This window comes from Triticum dicoccoides, chromosome 4B, assembly GCF_002162155.2.
Source record: "Triticum dicoccoides isolate Atlit2015 ecotype Zavitan chromosome 4B, WEW_v2.0, whole genome shotgun sequence".
Lineage (NCBI taxonomy): Eukaryota > Viridiplantae > Streptophyta > Magnoliopsida > Poales > Poaceae > Triticum > Triticum dicoccoides.
In genome coordinates, this window is record NC_041387.1 from 439,464,320 (window position 1) to 439,472,505 (window position 8,186).

General features: G+C 43.6%; 1 pseudogene; it reads left to right on the top strand.

The window, feature by feature from the left end:
- Positions 1 to 381: 381 nt before the first annotated feature.
- Positions 382 to 2,215, top strand: LOC119293722 (annotated as a pseudogene).
- Positions 2,216 to 8,186: the final 5,971 nt, after the last annotated feature.

Here is an 8,186-nt window from a genome sequence, read left to right on the forward strand (position 1 = left end):
AAATAGCAGTGGCAGCCATTCTACCGGAAGCAGATTCAACTCCGAAAGATGACCCAATCGATTACGTCAATGCTGAGAACAAACGTCATTATACCAGCCGGGGCCTGCCGCTGAGGATGATGACCCAATCAGTTACGTCACCCACGTCAAAAGCGACAAAACACCGCAGCCCGATTTGGTGGGACCAACAGATAGCTAGGTGCACGATCACGAACTGACGGAGACGTACGATTAGCCGGAAGAGACCTTCCTTCCTTCCGTCATCCCATTTCCAGTCGCCAACTTGGCTCCCACATCTCCTCCCGGCGACGCATAAATACCCGGGACGACTCGCTCACCAGTCACCAGACCAACGCATCAGAAACTCATTCAGACGACTCGAGCAACCACTGCCTCTTACACTTGTCACGTCCCTACCACGTACTCGCAATGGCCGCAGCTGCAGCACTAGCCAGGTGCGTGATTACTCTGATTACTTCAGCGCCTAGGTATGTATAGTTGTACTTGCATCATTTTATACATGGAGTAATTGAGACGGTGGTGTGTGTGTGTGCTGCAGTTCCACGAAAGAAGTGCTCCCGCCTGCACTGGGCGCCGTCTCCGAGCCCCCTACCCTACCCTCTTCGATGGCACCACCAGGTAACCACCTACAACCACCACTAGTAAGCTTCACTTCTGCATCCATCGGGATCCATTCCATGAGCTAACTACTTATACTAAACTAACTGTCGGTTGATTATGTGCGGCGACGTACGTACGTACGTACGTGAAGACTGTACATTTGCTACACCTGCCCGTTTGCTCAGCGCGCCTGGGTTACCCGGAACTGCAAGGTACTTGCAGCCGATGCCAAGTCACATCTTCCATCCATCACTGAACCTTGCGTGGAGAAGAAAAAGAAACTGAAACCCTGTTCTTTTCCGTGCGTCGTTCTCTGCAGGGTCTGCAGGAGGAGATCAAGCTTGTCGCCATCAATCTGGAGGACAAACCAGCATGGTACAAGGAGAATGTTTACCCACAGGGCACGGTACGCGCCGACTCACACTTCACCGATACATATGATCATCTGTCCCTGGATCGAATTCCCTCCTATTCTCGCACCATCCCAATGCTTATACCTTCATCGTCATCCCTCCACTTCATATACAGGTGCCTTCCCTGGAGCACGACGGCAAGGTCACCGGAGAGAGCTTGGATTTGATCAAGTACATCGACACCAATTTCCAAGGCCCGGCACTGCTTCCTCAAGTAAGATCAGATGATATAGCCCATTCACTGTAGGGAAGAAAATGATGTTTCAGTCTTGCTGTAATCTTTGGATGTGTCGATTGCCAGGATCCGGCTAAGAGGCAGTTCGCCGATGAGCTGATTGCTTACGCTGACGCCTTTACCAAAGCACTCTACTCGCCCTTGATCTCCCAAGTGGCCATTTCAGATGAAGCTGGTAATTGACAATCATCTCCGCGACTACTTTCTGAATCATAGGCACATCGTTTCGGACTAATTACATCCTTCTGTTCACCAGTTGCTGCTCTAGACAAGATCGAAGCTGCCCTGTCCAAGTTCAGTGACGGCCCGTTCTTCCTTGGCCAATTTAGCTTGGTACTATATGCTAATCCGTTCGAGCTTAAACCAAATGTGTTCTGCTTTGATTTCCACAGGAATGTTTGTGGTAATGCTTGCTTCAACTCCTTTTACTTGCAGGTGGATATTGCGTACGTGACCATCTTGGAGAGGGTTCAGATATACTACTCTCACCTGAGGAACTACGAGATCGCCAAAGACAGGCCCAACCTTGAGAGATACACCGAGGAGATGAACAAGATCGAAGCCTATAAGCAAACCAAAAATGTCCCGCTGACCTTGCTTGATGCTGCCAAGAGGCATCTCAAGGCAAAGACAACTTTCTCTAATCAAATTCTAAGTTCTTTTCTTCATTCCTTTCGGTTTATACTGCCGATACTAACGTATATATCGCTGTGAGTTTTCAGACTGCCTGAAGAAGTGGTGATTCGCCAAGAATTACGGCGGCTGCCAGGGAACGGCGGCATTTGAGTAGGCCAAGACTGAACTCTCGTCACCGGGGGTTGGGGCTTCTTTTACTACCATTATTATCACAATGAGTTGTAGTAGTATATGTTCTCTTCCCAATAAATGACACCATGTTGTAACCTGTAAGGGCTATGCTTTTTATGAAACAATAATGTACTCCATCTGTTCTATGTGCATTACAGTTAATTCTGGACATGGCCACATGGGCACCGGTGTGGTGGATCCATGTTTTCCAACACATATGCTCTATGTTCAAATTCCAAGTAAAAAAAATTAGTCCAACATAAAGCAGAAAAGTAAACAATAGCATACATATTGTGCATGATAGTGAATGTCTGACATGGTTTGAAGATTTTACAGAAAGGAAGGTAAAGAAAATGTTCACTTGCAAAACTAATTATCTAAGATACTGTGCCGGTCCGGATTTGTCCGCTCCCCTTTCTCCCCCGTCCCTCGGCCGCGGACGGGTTGGCATAGGTCTTCCAGCGGAGCGTCTGCGGGTGAATCTGTCGATTGAGGGCCGTCGGTTGGTCCAAAGCCAGGGCCTTTGTGTAGGTCTCGGGGTTGTCTGGTTGCAGGGCGGCGGCTCTGGCGGCGGGAGGCGCGACGTTTGCGGGCGGAGCGTGCGTCTCAGGTGCGGGCGGGCATCCATGGCCTCGCGGGTGGCGTGGTTGCGGGTGGTTGGCGGAGTTAGGGTGCGACGGTGGAGTGTGGGCGTCGGGGTACACCACTTGCCCAGTCCTTTGACTGGCCGACGGTGGCGGCGGCAATTGACGCCGTACCCTTCCTGAAGGCTCCGTCGCGGCGTTCCCACTCTTACCGCCTTGCTCCGGGTGAAAACCTGATCTTCACGGATCGGGCGGTGGCGACTATCCATGGTCGTACCCTTCTTGGAGGCATCGCTTTGGAGGTCTGGCTTCGTTGTTGTCCGGTTCACCTCTCTATTGTTGTCGGTGGAGTGGTGTGTTGGTGCCCGGCACCTTTGTATCTTGCCTTGGGTGTGTGCGTTGTGTGCGTTGTTCGGTCTATCAGTTGTAATCGGAGATGATGCTTTATACATAAAGCGGGGGGAAACCCTTTTTCGTTAAGATCAAGTTAATCAACCAGAGGGGGGTGAATGTAAGATTTCAACAATTTTTTTGAAAGAGCTACTCCAAAAGGGTTAATTCTTCGAAGAAAACAAAGTAATCAGGAAAAAAAAGGAACAATACAAACTAATACCGAAGAAGTACTAAAGGAAAACTTAAGCTAGGCAGCAGTAAACTTAAACATACGTGCGATCAGAACTGAAACAATGATAACAAAACAGATGATGGCATGGAAATGAAGTAGCAGTAATAGTATAACTAGAACAGTCTAATGAAGAGGCAGAAACACTTCAATACAACAATACTGAAAACATAACTAAGCATAGTGCATAGCAACGGGAAAGATAAGTATTCAGAAAAAGTCTTCAGAGAGAGAAGGAAGCAAATTCTTTACACGAGGCATAATGCACAAAGTAAAGTAGAGTTAATAAATGGAGTGAAGACATATATGATTTGTTGACTCAGTTCAAGTTGCCGGCACAACTCTACGTCTGGTTGGAGGGGTTGTGCCAAAGCTCGGAAGACACGAAAGCCCTCACCTTATTCTCTTTGAGCCAAGCTCACTTAGAACTCGCCCAACGCTCGTGGTAGATCTTGCGGTGATCTTCAGATCGTCACAAACTTTTTATTCGGCAAATCCATAGGCTGGATGCTCTGAACAAACACTTAACCATCTCAAAGATGCTCGGTCTTCAGTATTAAGAAGTGTTTAGTGAACTTTCTTCAGTGGTACTCAATCGTTTATCTATTAGGCTCTAAGGTTTTTCCGCACTTAGGATTTACTCAAAAAAATTCAGAAGGTGGTTTGCTCAAACAACACTTGTCTCGAATCACGCGGAGCAGCCAACCTCAAATGATTGGAGGTAGAGGTTATTTATAGCTGGGGTCACAACCTGAGGGGCCGATATGACCATTGGACGAGACACACATACCAAAGTGTTGTCATCAGCTATCATAATAGTTAGAAATTTGAACTCTCAAATTCTTCATAGTAGGACAACCTTACAATAGGTTTCCTAACTCTTTGGCGAACAAACTCGCATGTTCTGCAGAATCACCTTCGACATGCAAGCTTAAATACTTTGGCTGGAAGGATATTTCCAAGTCTTCAACTATATGAAGAGATAGGTTCGATTGACCATACTTGAACACAGACTGCCTCAATAACACTTGGAGCCCCTTAACACTATGGTGTTCTATTGACTCAAAGAAGAATAAAAGGAACTAGTAAAGAACTACAAGTCTTCATGCCAATTCTACAATGAACACGCCAAACATTTCAATGTTGTCAAAACATTTTTATAGGTCATACATCATAGGTTAAACCAAATCCTCATGGAATTTCACCTGCATATGCTCACAAACACATTGGTTCCTTAACCACTTCTGCCATTAATCCGGCAAAACTTATAAGGGGAACTAGATGCACTTACAATCACCCCCTTTTGGTGATCGATTACAAAATTGGTTAAAGTCTCGAAAGGATTTCGATTCCACTATATAGAGAGAAGTCCCCATGAAGATGCGTACATTGAAGAATTTTCTTTTGAATGCAAATGCACATGGCATTTTGAAATTGTGGTGAACTCCCCCTACATCATGGAATCAGAGCTAGCAGTGTAATGGGATTTATCATGAAGAACATGACAGTGCATAGCAAACTGTGAACTCTCATGAATGCCAACATGCATATAAGTGTAACATGATAAGCATGCGTGAAGCGTTACGAGTAGCAAAAGTTTAGAGACACAAAACATAATGGGTGTGTTTAGTTGGGAACCAAATATCATGGAATGGAATGGTTCCATTCATGAGGAATGGGCTGGTTCCCTGTGTTTGGTAGGAGCAAAAAAGTGTAACTGGTTGGTTTCCGTTCTGGTGTTTGGTTGGAAGCACGGAATGAACAATGGAATGACATAAAATTTGAGTTTTTGGCATCATTTCATTTGTATTTCAAGAAAGACAACATGACAAGATATATTGACAAACTTGACACATAAATGGCATCACATTTAATACAGATTTCAACAAGGTGCACATAGTCAACATACTTGACAACCATACATGTCTAGTTCACATACCAAATTTTCAAAAGCAACTAAAGTGCAATAGAGCTATACATGTCAAGTTCACATACTTGACGGCCATACATCTCTAGTTCACATACGGATTCTCCAAAACCAACCAAAGTGCAACCATACGTGTCAAGTTCACATACTTGACAGCCATACAACCATATCGAATTTAGAAGTTCTTCTTCACATACCTACTCACCCAAACAACCTTGTTGGTTTGGGAAAGTTTCATGAAGGCTCTTGTAGTCTTGGGGTTGTCCACAAGATGAGCATAGTAGTGGGTTAGGTGCTCTTCATCAAAATCTGGCAATGTGGAGACTTTGTCCCAAAGGACATCGGGTATATCATCATCATCTCCACTAGACTTCACAAGTGCTTCAGCCACAAGTTTGAACCCATCTTTGAGAGTGATAACTAGTAGATCATCAACAATGTGCTATACCTTGGCCTTCCTTTTGGGTGGTGCTTTGGGGTGAGAAGACTCGACAACATTTGGTGACGTGTTCACCTCACCATTCTCCTCATCTTTGTGACCAATAGAAACAAGATCATTGTCAGACCTAGCATTCAGCCCCTTAACCCCAGTTGTCCCATAAATGGAAGCCATGACATGATAGTATTCCATTGGGGTATTCAAGAAGGGGGCATCAGATGTGTGGGTCGATAAACAATGTGCAAATGATTAGCATAATGCAGACATAAAGTGGCATTAGATTTGTACGGTGAGAAGCATACCATACAATGCCCTGCATAGTGCTCATCACTGAGCCTAATTGTGCAAGTATCTTCATCCCATAGAGCTTCACTTAATTAAATTCTTCAAAAATTGATTACCCTTCCTCAAATCTTCCTTCACTTTTGAGATGGTTTCTGATTTGATCTCCAGCGACAACTAGCTTGAACGGCTCGTTCAAAACAACATCACATTGTCTATTACACACATCCGTGAATCCACTTGGAGTTCTCTTCCCATCAGCAATAAGACCAACCAAAAAACCAAGCATGATTTTGGTCATGGAATTGGTCCATTGATAGAGGCAAAGGTATCCCGTCTTTCGATGAGATGATGGATATCGCTTTGGTGGAAGTCGACTTTGACGATCCGACTACGAATGTGCGAGGACGTGGCGCCTTAGCAATCGCTAAACCAACTCCGAGAGGTTATTGACCACGCCGGAGCACGATCAACCTGACCACGAGGGTATGTTTCCTGCGAGCAAAGGAAGAACAAGCAAGAAACTGAGATTGCAATCTGGATATTGTGAATATAAGATGAAAGCTTTATTGATCAAGGTGGGGTTCTGTGACGCCTTTGTCTGGTCGTTGAACACAAACGAAGTACGCGAAGTTGCAGCTATGGCGAACTTTTAATCTAAACAAAACCCAAAGTCTAAACAATGCCCTAAGGGCTGTATATATGGAGGAAGAGGGGGGGAATTTCGTGGCCCTTGGTGGAGGGGTCCAAAATCAACCCTATCTCTTGTTTCCCCACACATACGGACTCTAAAAATAGCCTATACTTATTTATTTCGAAATTACATGGGCCTGGCCCAATAATAAGGTGACGCAACACCTAGAATAGCCTCGGGACGAAATTTTTGAAGTGGCATCTTGTATATTTCGTCCAAAGCTTCATGCACCCATTATAGTGGCTTCAAAGTCCTGAAATCATCACTTGTAACTCCGTTCTTGTTTCCCTTGCGCATTCCATCATCTCCATGCTTGTTCTTGCTCCAATGTTCATCCTTCTCCAAGCTAGGCCCTTCATTTGTAAGAAAAACAAATGTATCCAATTTAGGCAGCATCATATTCTCATGAACATTAGAATCATTACCAAGAAACGAAAGTACCTGGTAATTTAGTTGGCGTGCGCGAGCTCTAGTAATTGGTCCAGTATGTATAGCAGCAGGGGCTGTGGGTGTAACAATTGTATCGATGTCCTCATCATCCATACAATGATCCCAGCTCTCTTGGAGTTCCCACTTGTAGTGGTGACTTCAACACTCTTGGAGTCCATTTCTGTCCAGCCATGAAATAAATTTAAATGTAGTTGCATAAACATCACAAATACATGATTCAAATATAGTAAATGATACAATATGTCCAACCATCAAATAAATTCCAAACGTAGTTACATAAACATCACAAATACATGGTTCAAATATAGTAAATGATACAATCTGTTTAGCCATCAAATAAATTCAAATGTAGTTTCATAAACATCACAAATACATGGTTCAAATATATTAAATGATACAATCTGTCCATCTATCAAAAAAATATTCAAATGTGGTTGCATAAATATCACAAATACATGGTTCAAATGTAGTAAGTGATACAATCTGTCCAGCCATCAAATAAATTCAAATGTAGTTGCATAAACATCATAAATACATGGTTCAAATATAGTAAATGATACAATCTATCTAGTCATCAAATAAATTCAAATGTAGTTGCATAAACATCACAAATACATAGTTCAAATATAGTAAGTGATACAATCTGTCCACCATCAAATGAATTCGAATATAGTTGCATAAACATCACAAGTGTGCCACACTCATAGATTAACATACACGAGTTGTCTATCTTCCCACATTTGGGCTACCATTTGTAGCCTACGGTCTACCACGGCCCTAGTGTCACTTGCTTTGTTGCCTTGATGTTCAAATTGATTGGGCGGTCCATGTCACTTCAGGTATAATTGTGACGCCCGGATAATCAGGCTACAGTAATCCCACGTTAGCGATGCCACGTCACCCCGGTTTCTGTGCTAATATCGTTTTAGTTCGAAACCGATCCAAATTAAAATTTAAAATAAAAACAAACAACAAAAGTTTTCAAACGCTAAAAACTAAAATGTTCACAATATTGCAAAAATTACCAAAGCTGTTATAAAAATAAGACCAACACTTTAGAAGCTCCAGAAATGCCCCTAGGAATTAAAACAGTGGACCAACATCACATCACT